The 20055-nt window shown below is 44.0% G+C and overlaps 1 protein-coding gene across 1 annotated transcript in view; it reads right to left on the reverse strand.

Annotated features, from left to right (window-relative positions):
* The window catches only part of ATXN7 (ataxin 7), a 295992-nt gene that overhangs the window by 160962 nt on the left and 114975 nt on the right, over positions 1 to 20055 (reverse strand). The gene's annotated exons all lie outside the window — the stretch shown is intronic.

Genomic DNA, 20055 nt, shown 5'->3' on the forward strand with positions numbered 1-20055 from the left:
TACCCACTGCCTTCAGCCCACTCAAAATACAAATGCAGTGACTTGCCTAATTTACCCCAACATGGTTCGGTTGAAAACAATTTGGACTTCCTTGTGTTACCAATGAATAAACAGGTCTTGTTCTAAGACCCTGTGCCCACAAGGCACTTGTTGGAGCTTGTCCCGAGTACCTCAGCCCTATATGTCCTCTCATATGCTTTGCTTCTGTTCTTGTGCATTTTTGCTTGTGCCCAAGTTCCATCAAACCAGAGCAGACAGACAGACTCTTGATTTTAGCTCCTATTCTTAGTACACCAGAGGTAAAAGACTCCGCGTATCTGCCCATATGCAGATGATTAAGGCAATCTTTTTAACACTACTCTCCACCAGGCAGGAAAAAGGAGATCTAAAATTACAAAACTGTTAGTGACGATCAACTTTTCCTTTTGCAGTGTGGACCTATTATGGACTGAAATGCTTTGCTTTAATTGAAAAGTAGAATATCACCTAAGATGGTAGGCAGAAATAGCAGGATGCATCATACAGGCTTTTTTAGAATTATTATGTGCCCTACTGAGAACTTCTGTCTCTTATGACCATGTTTACAAGTAAAATTTGCAAATGAGTGATCAGATGGCCAAGTGTCTCTTCTGCATAGGTCTGATAAAGGAACATCTCCAAACATTGAAAGTGAAGCAGCTTCTTTTTCCCCTCAGGCATGTTCTAAGTAAAGATGTTAAAGACGTATTAAAAAAAATGTGTCAAATATACACTTATCAATCAATCTTGGTACTATTCTCCAAATAACTGTCTTTCTTGGAAATTATGGAGGCTGGCAAGAAAGGAGGGGATTGTGTCTTTGTTATGGCTTTAATCTTTTTCATGCAACATAAAGTGCTCATTTGACGTCAAGTACTCAAAAATTTTCCTTTACAAAAGGAAATAAAAAAATAAAAAATAAAAAGGTTATGGGGGAATGCTTGCAATTTAAAACCACCGGCAGTAACTCGTGGTAGCACTCCAACTCACCTATCTTTTCAGTATGATGCCACCTCAATTTCGAACCAGACATATGCAAACCAGTCTTGACCCTGCTCGACTAGGAACACTCCAGCCCGCACTGTCAGGCTAGACACTCTCTGAAACAGATCATCTACTAACTATCCTAGTGATGACTTTCAAAAGTCACACACCATAAACAGACTAGCTTTATGAAAGATAGGTTCTACTGCCTCAATGTACGACTCTTGTGCCATGTCACTGAAACGGTAAAGTTGGTTTCCTGCCGGGTTGAAGCTTTGCCACAGGATAGGCATTTGAAAAGCTGTCATGGCTTTTTCATGTTCTGTGCAACACACAATTACATTTGGAGTGATGCTTATTAGCATGATCTTCCTGTTATTTCAAGGCAGCCTGTCCACTAGATTAAAGGGTGAACGTCACACTTTCCTATTAGGCCAAGGCACAAGACATGGATGCTTACTATTTGCCTCCAATATTTCTTCTGGCAACTGAACCATTAATAGAAGCATTAAGGGCGAATGACAGTTTACTGCAAATCAAATTTGCCGGTTACACAGCTGACATTTATACCTTTACTGCCGAGACAGACACTGCAATGCCTTTGTTGCTAAAGATAATGAATATGTGAAGGTTGCAGGATATACATCTAACAAAGACAAACATGAGGTCTGCACCCTGATTTTTACTTGCACGTCAGATGTAATGGGGGAGGCGGACCAATTGGCAATCAGTTTTTTAACTGTTATTTAGGCAGACATTTTAATGTTAGTTAATGAGCCAAATATGACAAAACATGAAATGTCTTTTGGAAGAGTTATCACTGTAACAAATGTGTGTATATATATCTTATATATATTTAGGCAGGGTAATGTGCAGTCAAAATAACGGCGACTCCCACTGCAAATTATCTATTGTGCATGTGTCCTGTTACTGTGTCGAATCATTTCTGTAAGTACCTTGATTTGGCTATCACAAAATTGCTACAGAAATCCACAAAGCCCAAGCTTTCTTAAAAGACAGCCAAGACTGAACACAATTCAACTGGAATTAACAAGGTAATTTTTTATTGCTACCAAGCTGCATTCCTCATCTGTCAAGACAAATTGTGGGTTCATCCCCAAAAGATTAACGACACAGGATAGCTGTCAAGAGAAAATAACCACGTATAACTTTTACACTGTCTCGGCAAAAATCACATATGAATGTACTCATTCTTTCTGAAGTGGATTAATTACAAATCCAGGGTGTTGTGGTTTTTGGAAAAACTAGCATCCCAAGCTGACACTTTGTTAAGGGCAAATTAACTATCCTCAACTATAGTCTGGAAAACCGAACGAGTTGGGATGTTTCCTGCTCAGAGCGTAACTCATATTGCTCAGAACAAATGGTCACAGATTTGGCTTTCACTATTCACATTTGGAATCATACCCACTGTAGCACAGGTATGATTCTTCACCGTTACTAAATGGTGCTGGAATCCAGCCAGATATCCTTTCACATCCATGCCGAGACTGTCAAAGCTGAAGGAGACCAACGGCATAGTCTGATTTTCAATATATACACTCACTAAGCTCACAAATAAAATTAATAAAGTAGAACTCAGCCTTGACCATGTTGTTGTCTACTTGGGTAGCCAAGCATTTGCAAATCTGCCCCAATTGGAGCCACATAATCCTCTATTATTTGGTCTGTTTCTAACAATTGGTTTAAAAACCTTTGCATGAACAGGAATCTGTAAAAAAAAAAAAAAAACACAACACCTCAAGAAATGCCTGGTGGACCTTGTTATTTTCTCTGCATAGTGATGATGACTCCACTTTATCAATCAAAAGCTATTAGCAATCAGCTGTCCTGTGGAACTACGAGGCATTCTTTAACCTCACTTCCCAGTCATGAGTCAATTACTCCTCATAACCCCAAAACCAAAGTTGTGGAGATTCGCATTTATTTGCAAAGCATCTCAGTAGACGTTTGAGCATCAGTTAAGAGATGATTTATCCAATCACAGACTATTGTATTCAACTATATCCATGAGATGTTTAGTCACTGACATTCTAAAGCGACTTTAATGGAAAAGATAAGGTGTGGTGGTACACATTATTAGTTACTCTGATCTGAGGAAATAGTATTTTTCTCTAGAACAGTTACAGAAATTTGGAGCAGAAAGTATGCAGGAGCCGTTACTACAGTAACCTAGTCATAGTGGGATTGCGGTCTTATTTTCTATACCTTAAATCCTAGGTATGGTTAGTGCTGTTCGACTGTGTAAAGACGTTATTATTTCTATATCATTTTCTTTCTTTTGCTTAATTGATTTGGTGTGTGTTTTATTTTCTGATTTAGCAATAAAATAAAAATATTTCCAGTGGTAACAAAACCCGATGACCAAGGAAGAAGCGATCTGGATTGAACAATCAATTAGAGGACCAACCAAACAGGAAATAAAGCTCTAAGGGCCAATCAACTACGACTCAGTGAAGGTGGCTTAGATTTGACTGAAAGGCAATGAACCAGGCATTAGTGACTGAAACCCCACATTACCCTACTTTCACAAATAAAACACCGTTTCCTTTTGAGTACGAAGAATTGCAGGTTTTCAGCTGCTTTTTGCAGAGAAAGGTTAGCAGGCTGAGTGCAGGCATGATAGGATAGCAATTGTATCCTTTCAGTGTCTGTTTTAACAAAGCAACCAAAGCTCAGACTTCTAATTAAATATTCTGTTAGGCAACAAATCTAAGTCACTATTTAAAATTTGTTTTTCGTTGTTTGCGACTTTCTTCGTATGCACAAATGGCTAACAACCAAGTGCGTGTTTTGTCTTTTCTTCGTTATGAAATTGTCTTGCTATATACCAATGCCCTTCTGAAAACTGATTTAACCTAATAATTTAGCATTAACAATTCTTTATTTGTAAGGTTTATGAACAGATGGGCCCCATGACATTCTCCAATACTGGACCTAAACATTCACCTTCATAAAACCCACATCAAGGACACTGAATGGCAGCCAGGAGAACAGCAATGCATTTATGGCCAACGTGTGGAAAGGGGTACATGACTGGATCATCTTTAAACAAAAACGAAAAACCAGGACTTGGTCTTTGGGTTATAATGAAGGACTTCACATAAGCTTAATGAATGAAGTAAGAAGATCACGAGTGGATGGATGGAATAGTTAATCAGGAGGGGAAGAACTATACTGCTTAAACAAGGAACATTACAATTTTAGATGAAAGTAGTCACAGTCTGTCCTGAATTGGAGTACTTTTCTGCGTATCCAAAACGAGCATAGCGCTCATTGTCAAACTACTGGTTACCATAATGTTACATGCTTTGTAAAAGGACATGTGCATTGTACAGATAGGAGAACAAGATATTTAAGAGGCAATTGTTTATCTTTTCATATATGCATTTCCAAACAAGTTATAATTAATGACTGGAAGGGGCAATCTAACGATCCATAGGCAAAATATTTCAGGGCAATGATAATGTATGCATTTAACTTTCTCCGAGCAGGGCAGGAAATCAAAAACTGAACTAAAAGGAAACTGTAAACAAGCAATGAGAACTGTAACAACTTGGAAAGCAGAAGCAAGGAATCATAACAAGAATGTCAAAGGGAGTCAAAAACAGGCAGACTAGTTTGTCCTGGCAAAGCTAAAATATGTAGTATACAATGGTGTTAAAAAAGATACAGCTACCTTTCCATCAACAGTAATGTGATAGTGAACAACGGACATTAATCTAGCCCAGGAATGGTTCACATTCCACCTTTTACACTGTGAGTCACCGTAAACTATAAAACTAGATTGGAGTGAAAGCGGGGAAGAACGGGAGGCGATATGGCAATAATTAACACATTTAAGGAATAGTCCTAAAACCAGTTTCAGCAGGTCAAGCCAATTGGAATTTTATGACAAATATGTATCTGCTTGCACCCCCATCTAAACTTGACACTGGCTGAGATATTAACGGTAGCAATTCAACAGTGCATGCATGCTCTTTTACTGGTCTAACACCTGAAGGCCCTTGATCACTTTACCTGTAGTTGCTTTGAAACTGCCGCCTGATAAATATAAATTTGGCAGTTCATAATACATGTACGCACAAATATGGACACGTGACTTGGATAGTGACCTGCATTGCCTAATCATTTCATAAATATGACAACATATTTTGCAATTACATTCTTCTTTCTGCAAACTCTGATATACCACAGGAAGCTTAAATTGCACTATGAACACAATAGGTGTAGGGAATGCAAACATATACACACACAGACATATATAGCCTGCTTGTGGTCGCCAGTAGGTAGTTATAGTTAGGATCATGTTTCCACAGAAAAAGCGTTTTTGTTGCTTGGCTATATCTTTGGCACCGTTTGACAAATCTTCACGAAATGTTCCAAAAAAGTTGCCACAGTGATTCTTGTTGTGCATGGAAAGTCTTGTGGACAACCTCCACCGTGCACAGTTGAAAGCCGTGGGCAGCGCACTGTTGGGAGGTTATATGGGTTAGCCACAGGGCCGGGCGCAGCACAGGTTTGGTTGTTTATAGGGGTTTTGTTGCAGGCCAGGCCTTGCAGCCCTGCACAGCACGTGGATGGGTGGTTATAAAGGTTGGCTGCAGGCCCTGCAGTCAACCGCCACGCACAGCCATAGACCTTGTGTGGCAGTGGTTGGATTAATGTATAGTAATTGAAATTACTTTACGTAAAAAATAAAAAAAATGAAATTCACTGGAAAAAAAAACTAAGGTTACAGGGACATAGTTAGGCTCACAATACACACATACAAAACTATAGTAATTCAGCAGTTCTATTTACCTGAGCTAACTATAACTTGCCCTCCCATAATGCACTGCTTATGACCTCACATATTACATCGACCGACCCCTTCACACACCCACTCAAACCCCCCCATACAAACTCTCATACATCACAAACACAAAGCTACTCCACATCCTCATTCACAGACCCATAAAACTACTACACACCCACTCACACAACCACTCTCCCATACAGTACTAACTCAGCTATTCACACTCGTACAACCACTCATACACCCACACAGACCCATAGACACACACATCCACTCACTCACCCATGCAACTACTTACATACCTACAAACGGACCCACACAGCCGCTCACATACAGTCTGACACAGCCACTCACTGAAACAGTCACTTACCCAACCATTGACATACCCATACAACCACTCACACACCCACTCACTGAAACAGCTACTCACACATCCACTCACTCTGCCATAATCACTGACACAGCCACTCATTTGTGCATACAGCCACTCATTCACCCACCCAGTCAATGACTCAACAACACACTCACCGATAGTCACTAACAGACTCATTCACTCACACATACAAGCACTCCGACCCACTCACTCACCCGTACAGCTACTCACACACACCCACTCAGCCAACCAAATGCAGCTACTCACATAGCCACTTGCTCACCCATACAGCAAATTACTCAACCACTCACTCACTCACCCATAGACCCACACACACAACCATACAAAAACTTATATTCACTGGATTATGTAATCAGTGATGTCATTTGAGAGGTCATCAGTGATGTCACTGGCCATGTAATGAGAGATGTAATATGTGAGGTCAAAAGAAGTGCATTACGGGGGGACAAGTTACAGTTTGCTCAGGTAACTATAAGTACTCAATTTCTATGGTTTTGTACGTGTGAAATGTGAGCCCAACTACAGCGTCCCTGTAACCTTTCTTTATATGTATATATGGAAAATGTCACTTACCCAGTGTTACATCTGTTCGTGGCATGTTCCGCTGCAGGTTCACATGCTGTGCACTGTTCCCGCCATCTGGTGTTGGGCTCGGAGTGTTACAAGTTGTTTTTCTTCGAAGAAGTCTTTTCGAGTCACGAGATCGAGGGACTCCTCCCATTTCGGCTCCATTGCGCATGGGCGTCGACTCCATCTTAGATTGTTTTCCCCCGCAGAGGGTGAGGTAGGAGTTGTATATGCTAGTAATAGTGCCAATGCAATGGAGTGAATACGTATGTACCTAATGTAGTTTAAAGTAATATATATATTTACAAATATACAGATGTTCAAGATCAACTTCTAAACGGCTACAGGCTCCCGGGGAGGCGGGTGGGCGCATGTGAATCTGCAGGGACTAATACCACGAACAGATGTACACTGGGTAAGTGACATTTTCCGTTCGGTGGCATGTGTAGCTGCAGATACACATGCTGTGCATAGACTAGTAAGCAGTTATCTCCCCAAAAGCGGTGGTTCAGCCTGTAGGAGTTGAAGTTGTCTGAAACAATGTTCGTAGTACTGCTTGGCCTACTGTGGCTTGCTGTGTTGTTAGCACGTCTACACAGTAGTGTTTGGTAAATGTATGAGGCGTAAACCATGTAGCTGCCTTATATATTTCTGTCATTGGAATATTTCCTAGAAAGGCCATGGTAGCACCTTTCTTTCTAGTTGAGAGTGCCTTTGGTGTAATAGGCAGTTCTCTTTTAGCTTTAAGATAACAGGTTTGAATGCACTTAACGATCCATCTAGCAATGCCTTGCTTAGACGTTGGATTTCCTGTATGAGGTTTTTGGAAAGCAATAAATAATTGTTTTGTTTTGCGAATTAGTTTTGTTCTGTCAATGTAGTACATTAACGCTCTTTTGATGTCCAATGTATGTAGTGCTCTTTCAGCTACAGAGTCTGGCTGTGGGAAGAACACTGGTAATTCTGTTTGATTTAAGTGGAACAGTGATATGACTTTTGGTAAAAATTTAGAAATTGTTCGTAGAACTACTTTAAGCTTGTGTATCTGAATAAATGGTTCTTGTATGGTAAATGCTTGAATCTCACTTACTCTTCTTAAAGATGTGATGGCAATTAAAAATGCAACTTTCCATGTTAAGTATTGCATTTCACAAGAGTGCATGGGCTCAAAAGGTGGACCCATGAGTCGTGTTAAGACAATGTTGAGGTTCCATGAAGGAACTGGTGGTGTTCTTGGTGGTATAATTCTTTTTAGACCTTCCATAAATGCTTTTATGACTGGTATTCTAAATAAAGAAGTTGAGTGCGTAATTTGCATGTAAGCTGAAATAGCTGTAAGATGTATTTTAATGGAAGAAAAAGCTAGCTTTGATTTTTGCAAATGTAGTAAGTATCCTACGATGTCTTTGGCAGATGCGTGTAAGGGTTGAATTTAATTATTGTGGCAGTAATAAACAAATCTTTTCCACTTATTTGCATAGCAATGTCTAGTGGTGGGTTTCCTAGCTTGTTTTATGACCTCCATACATTCTTGTGTAAGGTCTAAATGTCCGAACTCTAGGACTTCAGGAGCCAGATTGCTAGATTCAGCGATGCTGGATTTGGGTGTCTGATCTGTTGTTTGTGTTGCGTTAACAGATCTGGTATGTTTGGTAGTTTGACATGAGGCACTACTGAGAGGTCTAGTAGTGTTGTGTACCAAGGTTGCCTTGCCCATGTCGGTGCTATTAGTATGAGTTTGAGTTTGTTTTGACTCAGCTTGTTTACTAGATATGGAAGGAGTGGGAGAGGGCGAAAAGCGTAAGCAAATATCCCTGACCAACTCATCCATAACGCATTGCCCTGAGACTGATCTTGTGGGTACCTGGATGCGAAGTTTTGGCATTTTGCGTTTTCCTTTGTTGCAAATAGATCTATTTGTGGCGTTCCCAAACTCTGGAAGTAAGTATTTAGTATTTGGGGGTGAATCTCCCATTCGTGGATCTGTTGGTGATCCCGAGAAAGATTGTCCGCTAGCTGGTTCTGAATTCCTGGAATAAATTGTGCTATTAGGCGAATGTGGTTGTGAATCGCCCAATGCAATATTTTCTGTGCCAGGAGACACAACTGTGTTGAGTGTGTGCCTCCCTGTTTGTTTAGTGTAGGAAGTTGGCTCTGTATGTGCTATTTCAAAGTAAGGAATAGCATGCACAGAGTCCAAGGGTTCCCCTTAGAGGTAAGATAGTGGCAAAAAGAGATAATACTAATGCTCTATTTTGTGGTAGTGTGGTCGAGCAGTAGGCTTATCAAAGGAGTAGTGTTAAGCATTTGTTGTACATACACACAGGCAATAAATGAGGAACACACACACAGAGACAAATCCAGCCAATAGGTTTTGTTATAGAAAAATATCTTTTCTTAGTTTATTTTAAGAATCACAGGTTCAAATTCTACATGTAATATCTCATTTGAAAGGTATTGCAGGTAAGTACTTTAGGAACTTTAATTACAGTAGCATATATACTTTTTACATAAAACACAAATAGCTGTTTTAAAAGTGGACACAGTGCAATTTTCACAGTTCCTGGGGGAGGTAAAGTATTGTTATTTTTAGCAGGTAAGTAAATCACTTACAGGACTCAGTTTTGGGTCCAAGGTAGCCCACCGTTGGGGGTTCAGAGCAACCCCAAAGTTACCACACCAGCAGCTCAGGGCCGGTCAGGTGCAGAGGTCAAAGAGGTGCCCAAAAACATAGGCTTCAATGGAGAGAAGGGGGTGCCCCGGTTCCAGTCTGCCAGCAGGTAAGTACCCGCGTCTTCGGAGGGCAGACCAGGGGGGTTTTGTAGGGCACTGGGGGGGGGGGACACAAGTCCACACAGAAAGTACACCCTCAGCAGCGCGGGGGCGGCCGGGTGCAGTGTGCAAACAAGCGTCGGGTTCTCTGTAGATTTCAATGGGATACCAAGGGGTCTCTTCAGCGGTGCAGGCAGGCAAAGGGGGGGCTCCTCGGGGTAGCCACCACCTGGGCAAGGGAGAGGGCCTCCTGGGGGTCACTCCTGCACAGAAGTTCCGGTCCTTCAGGTGCTGGGGGCTGCGGGTGCAGGGTCTTTTCCAGCCGTCGGGAAATTAGAGTTCAGGCAGTCGCGGTCAGGGGGAGCCTCGGGATTCCCTCTGCAGGCGTCGCTGTGGGGGCTCAGGGGGGACAACTTTGGTTACTCAAGGTCTCGGAGTCGCCGAAAGGTCCTCCCTGAGGTGTTGGTTCTCCACCAGTCGAGTCGGGGTCGCCGGGTGCAGTGTTGCAAGTCTCACGCTTCTTGCGGGGATTTGCAGGGGTCTTTAAATCTGCTCCTCTGTAACAAAGTTGCAGTTCTTTTGGAGCAGTGCCGCTGTCCTCTGGAGTTTCTTGTCTTTCTTGAAGCAGGGCAGTCCTCTGAAGATTCAGAGGTCGCTGGTCCTTTGGAAAGCGTCGCTGGAGCAGGTTTCTTTGGAAGGCAGGAGACAGGCCGGTAAGACTGGGGCCAAAGCAGTTGGTGTCTTCTGTTCTTCTTCTGCAGGGGTTTTTCAGCTCAGCAGTCCTCTTCTTCTTGTAGTTTCAGGAATCTAAATTCTTAGGTTCAGGGGAGCCCTTAAATACTAAATTTAAGGGAGTGTTTAGGTCTGGGAGGGCAGTAGCCAATGGCTACTGTCCTTGAGGGTGGGTACACCCTCTTTGTGCCTCCTCCCTGAGGGGAGGGGGGCACATCCCTATTCCTATTGGGGGAATCCTCCTTCTACAAGATGGAGGATTTCTAAAAGTCGGAGTCACCTCAGCTCAGGACACCTTAGGGGCTGTCCTGACTGGCCAGTGACTCCTCCTTGTTTTTCTCATTATCTCTCCTGGACTTGCTGCCAAAAGTGGGGGCTGGGTCCAGGGGGGCGGGCATCTCCACTAGCTGGAGTGCCCTGGGGCATTGTAAGAACGAAGCTTGAGCCTTTGAAGCTCACTGCTAGGTGTTACAGTTCCTGCAGGGGGGAGGTGTGAAGCACCTCCACCCAGAGCAGGCTTTGTTTCTGTCCTCAGAGAGCACAAAGGCTCTCACCGCATGGGGTCAGAAACTCGTCTCTCAGCAGCAGGCTGGCAGAGACCAGTCAGTCCTGCACTGAACAATTGGGTAAAATACAGGGGGCATCTCTAAGATGCCCTCTCCTCTGTGTGCATTTTTTAATACATCCAACACTGGCATCAGTGTGGGTTTATTATTCTGAGAAGTTTGATACTAAACTTCCCAGTATTCAGTGTAGTCATTATGGAGCTATGGAGTTCGTTTTTGACAGACTCCCAGACCATATATTCTTATGGCTACCCTGCACTTACAATGTCTAAGGTTTTGCTTAGACACTGTAGGGGCATAGTGCTCATGCACAAATGCCCTCACCTGTGGTATAGTGCACCCTGCCTTAGGGCTGTAAGGCCTGCTAGAGGGGTGACTTACCTATGCCACAGGCAGTGTGAGGTTGGCATGGCACCCTGAGGGGAGTGCCATGTCGACTTAGTCATTTTCTCCCCACCAGCGCGCACAAGCTGGCAAGCAGTGTGTCTGTGCTGAGTGAGGGGTCCCTAGGGTGGCATAAGACATGCTGCAGCCCTTAGAGACCTTCCCTGGCATCAGGGCCCTTGGTACCAGGGGTACCAGTTACAAGGGACTTACCTAGGTGCCAGGGTTGTGCCAATTGTGGAAACAATGGTACATTTTAGGTTAAAGAACACTGGTGCTGGGGCCTGGTTAGCAGAGTCCCAGCACACTTCTCAGTCAAGTCAGCATCAGTATCAGGCAAAAAGTGGGGGGTAACTGCAACAGGGAGCCATTTCTTTACATTTAGGTAATACATCGTTGTCATGTTGTCTGTTTTGACAAGAATGTGTTTGTAGCTTATTATGGGTTGAAATGCTTTTAGCGCTAGAAATACTGCCAATAGTTCTAAGTGATTTATGTGAAACTGTTTTTGGTGAGTGTCCCATTGTCCTTGGATGCTGTATTGATTGAGGTGTGCTCCCCACCCTATCATGGAGGCATCTGTTGTTATTACGTATTGTGGCACTGGGTCTTGGAAAGGCCGCCCTTGGTTTAAATTTATACTGTTCCACCATTGAAGCGAGGTGTATGTTTGGCGGTCTACCAATACCAGATCTAGAATTTGACCCTGTGCCTGTGACCACTGTGATGCTAGGCACTGTTGTAAGGGCCGCATGTGCAACCTTGCGTTTGGGACAATGGCTATGCATGAGGACATCATGCCTAGGAGTTTCATCACCTTTTTGACTTGTATTTTTTGATTTGGATACATGGCCTGTATTACATTTTGAAATGCCTGAACCCTTTGTGGACTTGGAGTGGCAATCCCTTTTGCTGTGTTGCTTGTCGCCCCGAAGTATTGCTGTGTTTGACACGGCAGAAGGTGTGACTTTGTGTAGTTGACTGAGAAACCTAGTTTGTGTAGGGTTTCTATGACATACTTTGTGTGTTGTGAACACCTTTCTACAGTGTTGGTTTTGATTAACCAATCGTCTAGGTACGGGAACACATGTATTTGCTGCCTTCTGATATGTGCAGCTACGACTGCTAGGCACTTTGTAAAAACCCTTGGCGCAGTTGTTATTCCGAATGGCAACACTTTGAATTGGTAATGTATCCCTTGGAATACAAACCTTAAGTACTTTCTGTGTGAAGGATGTATCGGTATATGGAAATATGCATCCTTTAGGTCTAGTGTTGTCATGTAGTCTTGTTGTTTGAGTAGTGGGATTACGTCTTGTAATGTCACCATGTGAAAGTGATCTGATTTGATGTAGGTATTTAATGTTCGGAGATCTAATATAGGTCTCAGAGTCTTGTCTTTTTTGGGTATGAGAAAGTACAGAGAGTAAACTCCTGTTCGTTTCTGGTGTTCTGGTACTAATTCTATTGCTTCTTTTAGTAGTAATGCTTGAACTTCTAGTCCTAGAAGATCTATATGTTGTTTTGACATATTGTGTGTTTTCGGTGGCACGTTTGGAGGGAATTTGAGAAATTCTATGCAATAACCATGCTGGATAATTGCCAGTACCCAAGTGTCTGTTGTTATCTCCTCCCAATGTTTTTAAAATTGTCTTAGTCTCCCCCCACAGGTGTTATGTGTTGGGGGATGTGTGACTTGGAAGTCACTGTTTGTTTTGAGGGGTTTTGGGGCTTTGGAACTTTCCTCTATTTTTTGGGAATTGTGCCCCTCTATATTGCCCCCGAAAACTTCCCCGCTGGTATTGGCTTTGATAAGTGGGCCTTGCTTGTGAGGTTGTGGCCTCTGTAGGTTGACCTCGAAACCCTCCCCTAAATGGTGTTTTGCGAAATGTGCCTCTGCTTTGTGGGGAGTAGAGTGCGCCCATGGCTTTTGCGGTATCAGTATCTTTTTTGAGTTTTTCAATAGCAGTGTCGACTTCCGGCCCAAACAACTGCTGTTCATTAAAGGGCATATTCAGCACGGCTTGTTGTATTTCCGGCTTGAATTCTGACGTATGCAACCATGCGTGTCTCCTTATTGTTATTGCAGTATTTACTGTCCTTGCAGCTGTATCTGCTGCGTCCATTGATGACCGTATCTGATTATTGGAGATACTTTGTCCTTCTTCTACCACTTGTTGTGCCCTTTTCTGGAACTCTTTGGGTAAGTGTTCTATGAAATGCTGCATTTCGTCCCAATGAGCTCTATCGTATCTTGCCAAAAGTGCTTGTGAATTGGCAATACGCCATTGGTTTGCTGCTTGTGCTGCAACTCTTTTACCCGCAGCATCGAATTTGCGACTCTCCTTGTCTGGAGGTGGTGCATCTCCCAAGGTATGAGAGTTTGCTCTCTTGCGAGCTGCCCCAACAACCACAGAATCTGGTGTTAATTGCTGCATAATATAAACAGGGTCTGTTGGTGGTGGCTTGTACTTTATTTCCACCCTTGGAGTTATGGCTCTGCTTTTAACAGGATCCTGAAATATTTGTTTTGAATGTTTTAGCATTCCCGGGAGCATAGGTAAGCTTTGGTATTGGCTATGAGTGGAGGAGAGTGTATTAAATAAAAAGTCATCCTCAATTGGTTCAGAATGCAAGGTGACGTTATGAAACGCAGCTGCCCTTGAGACCACCTGCGTGTAGGATGTACTGTCTTCAGGTGGCGACGGCCTTGTAGGGTAACAGTCTGGGCTGTTATCTGATACAGGAGCATCATAAAGGTCCCATGCATCAGGATCATCTTGACTCATTGCAGTATGAGTCGGGGATTGCATCAGTGGTGGAGTGGCTACCGGCGATGTGTGCATTGATGGTGGTGGAGATGGTGGTGGAATTGTTTGTCTTGCCACCTTTGCCTGTGGCTGCTTGTCCTTTTCTTGAAAGGCAAGTCTTCTTTTCATCTTAATTGTGGGAAGAGTGCTTATCTTCCCTGTGTCTTTTTGAATGTGGAGCCTTCTTTGCGTGTAGTCTGGCTCAACAGATTGAAGTTCCTCTCCGAACTTATGTCCTTGCATTTGGGAGGACAATCCCTGTTCCTCTGTGTAGGAACCGGTTTTCGGTTCCGAGGCTCGATGTTTCGGAATCGAAATCTTTTCGGTCGCCTTTTTGGGCTCCGAAGCAACCTTCTTTATTTTCGGCGTCGTGGTTTCTCGGTGCCGAACCATTTCGGTGCCACTGTCTCTGTGCCAAATCTGTTCGGGCCGGTGTCTCGGACCCGAGATTGCTGTGTGGCGGTATCTCGTCCGGAGTCAGATGACTTCGCCACATGCATGCCCTTTTTCGGTGCCGATGATCGGTCACCTATTTTTCGGGTTAAGCCATGGCCTGTTGGCGGTGGTGTCCCCTGGGCTTTTGTTGTCTTCTCGTGAGTTTTATGTTTCGATGTCTTACTCACGGTTTTCGGCGTTTCTACGGGATCGAGCTCGTCAGTCTGATTCATGGATGGAGAAGCTTTCTTCTTCCTCCTCGAAACGCCCTTGTCCTGTCGGCGCCGACGCCATCTGCAGTCTTCTTGCTCTTCGGTCTCTTAATGTCTTCCTCGACCGAAACGCTCAACAGGCTTCACAAGTATCCTCCTTGTGCTCTGGAGACAGACACAAGTTACAGACCAGATGCTGATCTGTATATGGATACTAGTTATGGCATTTTGGGCAGAAGCGGAATGGGGTCCGTTCCATCAGCCTTGAAGAGACACGTGGCTGGGCCGACCAGGCCCCGACGGGGGGGGGATCGAAAAAACCCCAAAGGGCCACCGGATCTCTTCAAAAGTCGGTGTCGATCTGTTCTAACTAACCCGATACCGAACGCAAACAATACCGACGATTTTTCCGAGATTCTAACTAACTTTCCGACCCGAAACACGGAGCGAAAAGGAACGCGTCCGAACCCGATGGCGGAAAAAAACCAATCTAAGATGGAGTCGAAGCCCATGCGCAATGGAACCGAAATGGGAGGAGTCCCTCGATCTCGTGACTCGAAAGACTTCTTCGAAGAAAAACAACTTGTAACACTCCGAGCCCAACACCAGATGGCGGGATGTGCACAGCATGTGTATCTGCAGCTACACATGCCACCGAACATACACATATATATATATATATTCCAAAACAACGTTCGGTTGAGCACTCCACCAAGAATGGTTATATATATATATATATATATATATATATATGGAAAATGTCACTTACCCAGTGTACATCTGTTCGTGGCATGAGTCGCTGCAGATTCACATGCTGTGCATTATCCTGCCATCTAGTGTTGGGCTCGGAGTGTTACAAGTTGTTTTTCTTCAAAGAAGTCTTTTCGAGCTAGAAACACTGCTAAGAGCTCTAGATCATTTATATGCAGTTGCCTTTGTTGAACGTCCCATTGTCCCTGTATACTGTGCTGGTTGAGGTGTGCTCCCCATCCTATCATGGAAGCATCTGTTGTGATCACGTATTGAGGCACTGGGTCTTGGAATGGCCGCCCTTGCTTTAAATTTATATGATTCCACCATTGAAGCGAGGAGTGTGTTTGGCGGTCTATCAACACTAGATCTTGAAGTTGATCCTGTGCTTGTGTCCATTGTGTTGCTAGACATTGTTGTAAGGAACGCATGTGTAGTCTTGCGTTTGGGACAATGGCTATGCATGAAGACATCATGCCTAGGAGTTTCATTACAAACCTCACTTGATAGTGTTGGTTTGGGTGCATGTTTAGTATTACATTTTGGAAGGCTTGTACCCTTTGTGGACTTGGAGTGGCAATCCGTTTTTGTGTGTTGACTGTTGCTCCTAAGTACTGTTGTATTTGACACGGTTGTAGATGTGATTTTTGGTAGTTTATAGAGAACCCTAGTTTGTGAAGGGTTTGTATGATGTATTTTGTGTGTAGAAGACACTGTTGCTGAGTGCTGGTTTTTATTAACAATCGTCTAAGTAAGGAAATACGTGCATGTGCTGCCTCCTGATGTGAGCAGCTACTACTGCAAGGCATTTTGTGAATACTATTGGGGCTGTTGTTATGCCGAACGGTAACACTTTGAATTGGTAATGCACGCCTTGGATTACAAACCTCAAGTATTTTCTGTGGGAAGGATGTATGGGTATGTGGAAATAAGCATCCTTGAGATCTAATGTTGACATGTAGTCCTGTTTGAGCAAGGGAATCACGTCTTGAAGTGTCACCATGTGAAAGTGATCTGATTTGATGTAGAGATTTAGTGTTCTGAGGTCTAATATGGGTCTCAGTGTTTTGTCCTTTTTGGGGATTAGGAAATACAGAGAGTAAACACCTTTTTCTTTTTGATGGTTGGGTACAAGTTCTATTGCTTGTTTTTGTAACAATGCTTGGACTTCTAGCTGTAACAGATCCAAGTGTTTGGACATGTTGTGTGCTCTTGGAGGCACATCTGGTGGCAAATGTAGGAATTCTATGCAATAACCATGTTGGATAATGGCTAGGACCCACACGTCCGTAGTTATGTGTTCCCAGTTGTGGTAATAATCTGTGAGTCTCCCCCCCACTGGTGTTGTGTGGTGGGGGTTTGTGACGTTGAAGTCACTGTTTAGTTTGTGGGGTTTTTGGGCTCTGGAATTTCCCTCTTGCTTTAGGGAACTGTCCACCCCTATATTGTCCTCGAAAACCTCCTCTCTGATATTGGCCCTGATATGTGGGTCTGACTTGTGAGGTGGAAGGCTCTGTGGTCTGGGCCCAAAACCCCCCTCTAAAGTGTGGCTTCCTAAAAGTGCCTCTGCTCTGTGGGGAGTAGAGCGCGCCCACGGCTATGGCCATGTCAGTGTCAGTGTCTTTCTTCAGTTTGTCTATCGCTGTATCCACCTCCGGCCCAAATAGTTGTTGTTCATTGAATGGCATATTTAGCACTGCTTGCTGAATTTCGGGCTTAAATCCGGAGGTTCGTAGCCATGCGTGTCTCCGAATGGTTACCGCTGTGTTTACTGTTCTGGCCGCCGTGTCTGCTTAGTCCATGGCCGACCTTATTTGGTTGTTGGAGATACTTTGTCCCTCTTCGACAACCTGTTGGGCACGTTTCTGGAACTCTTTGGGAAGGTGTTGAATGAGATGTTGCAATTCATCCCAATGTGCCCTGTCGTATCTTGCTAGAAGAGCCTGAGAATTGGCAATTCGCCATTGATTGGCTGCCTGTGCTGCCACCCTTTTGCCTGCTGCATCGAATTTCCGACTTTCTTTGTCAGGTGGTGGTGCGTCTCCAGAAGTTTGTGAGTTCGCCCTTTTTCGGGCTGCTCCTACTACCACTGAATCTGGAGTTAACTGTTGTGTGATGTACACAGGGTCAGTAGGGGGAGGTTTATATTTCTTCTCCACCCTAGGCGTGATGGCTCTGCCTTTGACTGGGTCTTGAAACACCTGTTTTGCGTGTTCTAACATGCCTGGCAGCATTGGCAAGCTTTGGTATTGGCTGTGCGTAGATGACAGGGTGTTGAACAAGAAGTCATCTTCTATGGGCTCTGCATGCAATGCTACATTATGAAATGCAGCTGCCCTGGAAACCACCTGCATGTAAGCAGTACTGCCTTCAGGTGGTGAAGGTCTTGCCGGGTAGCATTCGGGACTATTGTCAGAGACCGGTGCGTCATACAAATCCCATGCATCCGGGTCATCTTGACTCATCCCTGTGTGCGTTGGTGACTGCATCATTGGGGGTTTTGCTACCGGGGACAGATGTGGCGAATGTATTGGTGATTGTTGTGGCGAAAAATGTGGTGGAGTTTTCTCTTTTGCCACTTTTGCCTTTGGCTGCATTTCCACCTCTTGGAATGCAAGGTTCCGTTTCATTTTGATTGGAGGAAGAGTTCTGATTTTCCCCGTGTCCTTCTGGATATGGAGCCTTCTTTGGGTGTGGTCAGGCTCTCCCATGGCCAGCTCTTGTTCAAATCTGTGGCCTTGTAAGTGTGTGGAAAGGCCTTGTTCCTCTGTATAGGAGCTTTGTTTCGGCTCCGAGGAAGAATGTTTCGGTACCAAAAAAAATTCGACAGTCTTTTTCGGCTCCGAGGAAACCTTTTTGACGTTCGGTGTGCCGAACTCTCGGTGCCGTGTCTGTTCGGAGCCGGTATCTCGGTGCCGAGTCTGTTCAGAGCCGGTATCTCGACCGGAGTCGGATGTCTTCGGCTGCGAATCTCTAATGGCGAATGTCTCCTCTTCTTAGACGTCGGTGTGTCCGGCCGGTGTCGACGCCATCTGGAGTCTTTGAGCTCTAAGATCCCGCAGTGTCTTCTTGGATCGAAATGCCCGACAGGCCTCGCAAGTATCCTCGTTGTGTTCGGGGGACAAACACAGATTACAGACCAAGTGTTGGTCTATATAAGGATACTTTGCGTGGCAGTTGGGGCAGAAGCGGAAGGGGGTCCGGTCCATGAGTGTTGAAGATGGACGCGGTCGGGCCGACCAGGCCCCGCCGAGGCGTGGAAACCCCGAAGGGCTGCCGGAACTTTTGTTTCCTCAGTGTCGATGTGCTAGCACTAACCCGGTACCGAGCGCAAACAATACCGTCGAATTTTCCAATGGATAACTATCTTTTCCGAACCGAAACACAGAGCGTAGAGGAACACGTCCGAACCCGATGGCGGAAAGAAAACAATCTAAGATGGAGTCGACGCCCATGAGCAATGGAGCCGAAAGGGAGGAGTCCCTCGGTCTCGTGACTCGAAAAGACTTCTTTGAAGAAAAACAACTTGTAACACTCCGAGCCAAACACTAGATGGCAGGATAATGCACAGCATGTGTATCTGCAGCTACACATGCCATCGAACATATATATATATAATCTTCACAACTGCACGACAGCAGTGGGGAAGAACAGTGTCCAATATGTATCTAATGAATAACACTCTAATTGATCACATACTCAGCTTAAGGTGGATAAGGTATCGTTAGTTTGTAGGTAAGTCACAGGTGCAAATGGAGCTAGACCAGAAAGGTGAAAACATTACATCACTCTTACTTGCCATGCTGTAGAATTGCCTCCATTCAGCACCAAATATATTAGTCTACCTGGCCTGCAGCTGAGTGCTTCCCTCCGCTTCACTGGAGCGTAGTGGTCAAGGAGAAAAGAGGGACACCCAGCTTTGCCCTATTGCTTCTCCAGTCAACAAGAAGCTGAAATGATAGGGGCCACAACTGCAAGTTGTAATCATATAGCATGCAAAAGCTTACTATGGCTAGTTGCCATCTTCTTTACCTGCACTCAATAACTTGACAGTGCAAACAAGGACATTACTACATTCACCTGTTCACCCCTGAAATGTTTGCAAGAGTTAAAAGGGGGATCTTGTTAGTAAGCCGTCTAGATTGTGCTGCCTGGGACGGTGTTCTTCCTCAACAGCTCCACTTAGCAATCACCACCACATAACATACAGTAGCTATGTCACTGCACTCACTATTTTTAATCTCATTACTGATGCCAGATTAGAGTATCAACCCTTTTCTGAGCTCTTCCGCTCAGTAAACCAGCACTCAGAATTTTCTTCTGTTTCAACATCTGTTTTCCCAAGAGTTTTAACGCTTAACCCAGTATAGTATAAGCAATGACAACTGTGTTTAACTCAAAAAGAATGGTATGAGAATGTTGCTAAGTCTTATGATCCTTTCTCTATAAGGATATTTAAATTGGCTCTAATATGTTGACTGTTAAGATTATGATACTGCAATATTACAACATACATATTTTAATATTTATATTGTTAATTATTTGATATATTTTTAGCGTGCATGTGTAATCGAGTAGTGTACGCATTTGTTTTTCTTTCGTTTACGGGTCT

The sequence above is a fragment of the Pleurodeles waltl genome, chromosome 9 (genome assembly GCF_031143425.1).
Source record: "Pleurodeles waltl isolate 20211129_DDA chromosome 9, aPleWal1.hap1.20221129, whole genome shotgun sequence".
NCBI classification, from domain to species: domain Eukaryota; kingdom Metazoa; phylum Chordata; class Amphibia; order Caudata; family Salamandridae; genus Pleurodeles; species Pleurodeles waltl.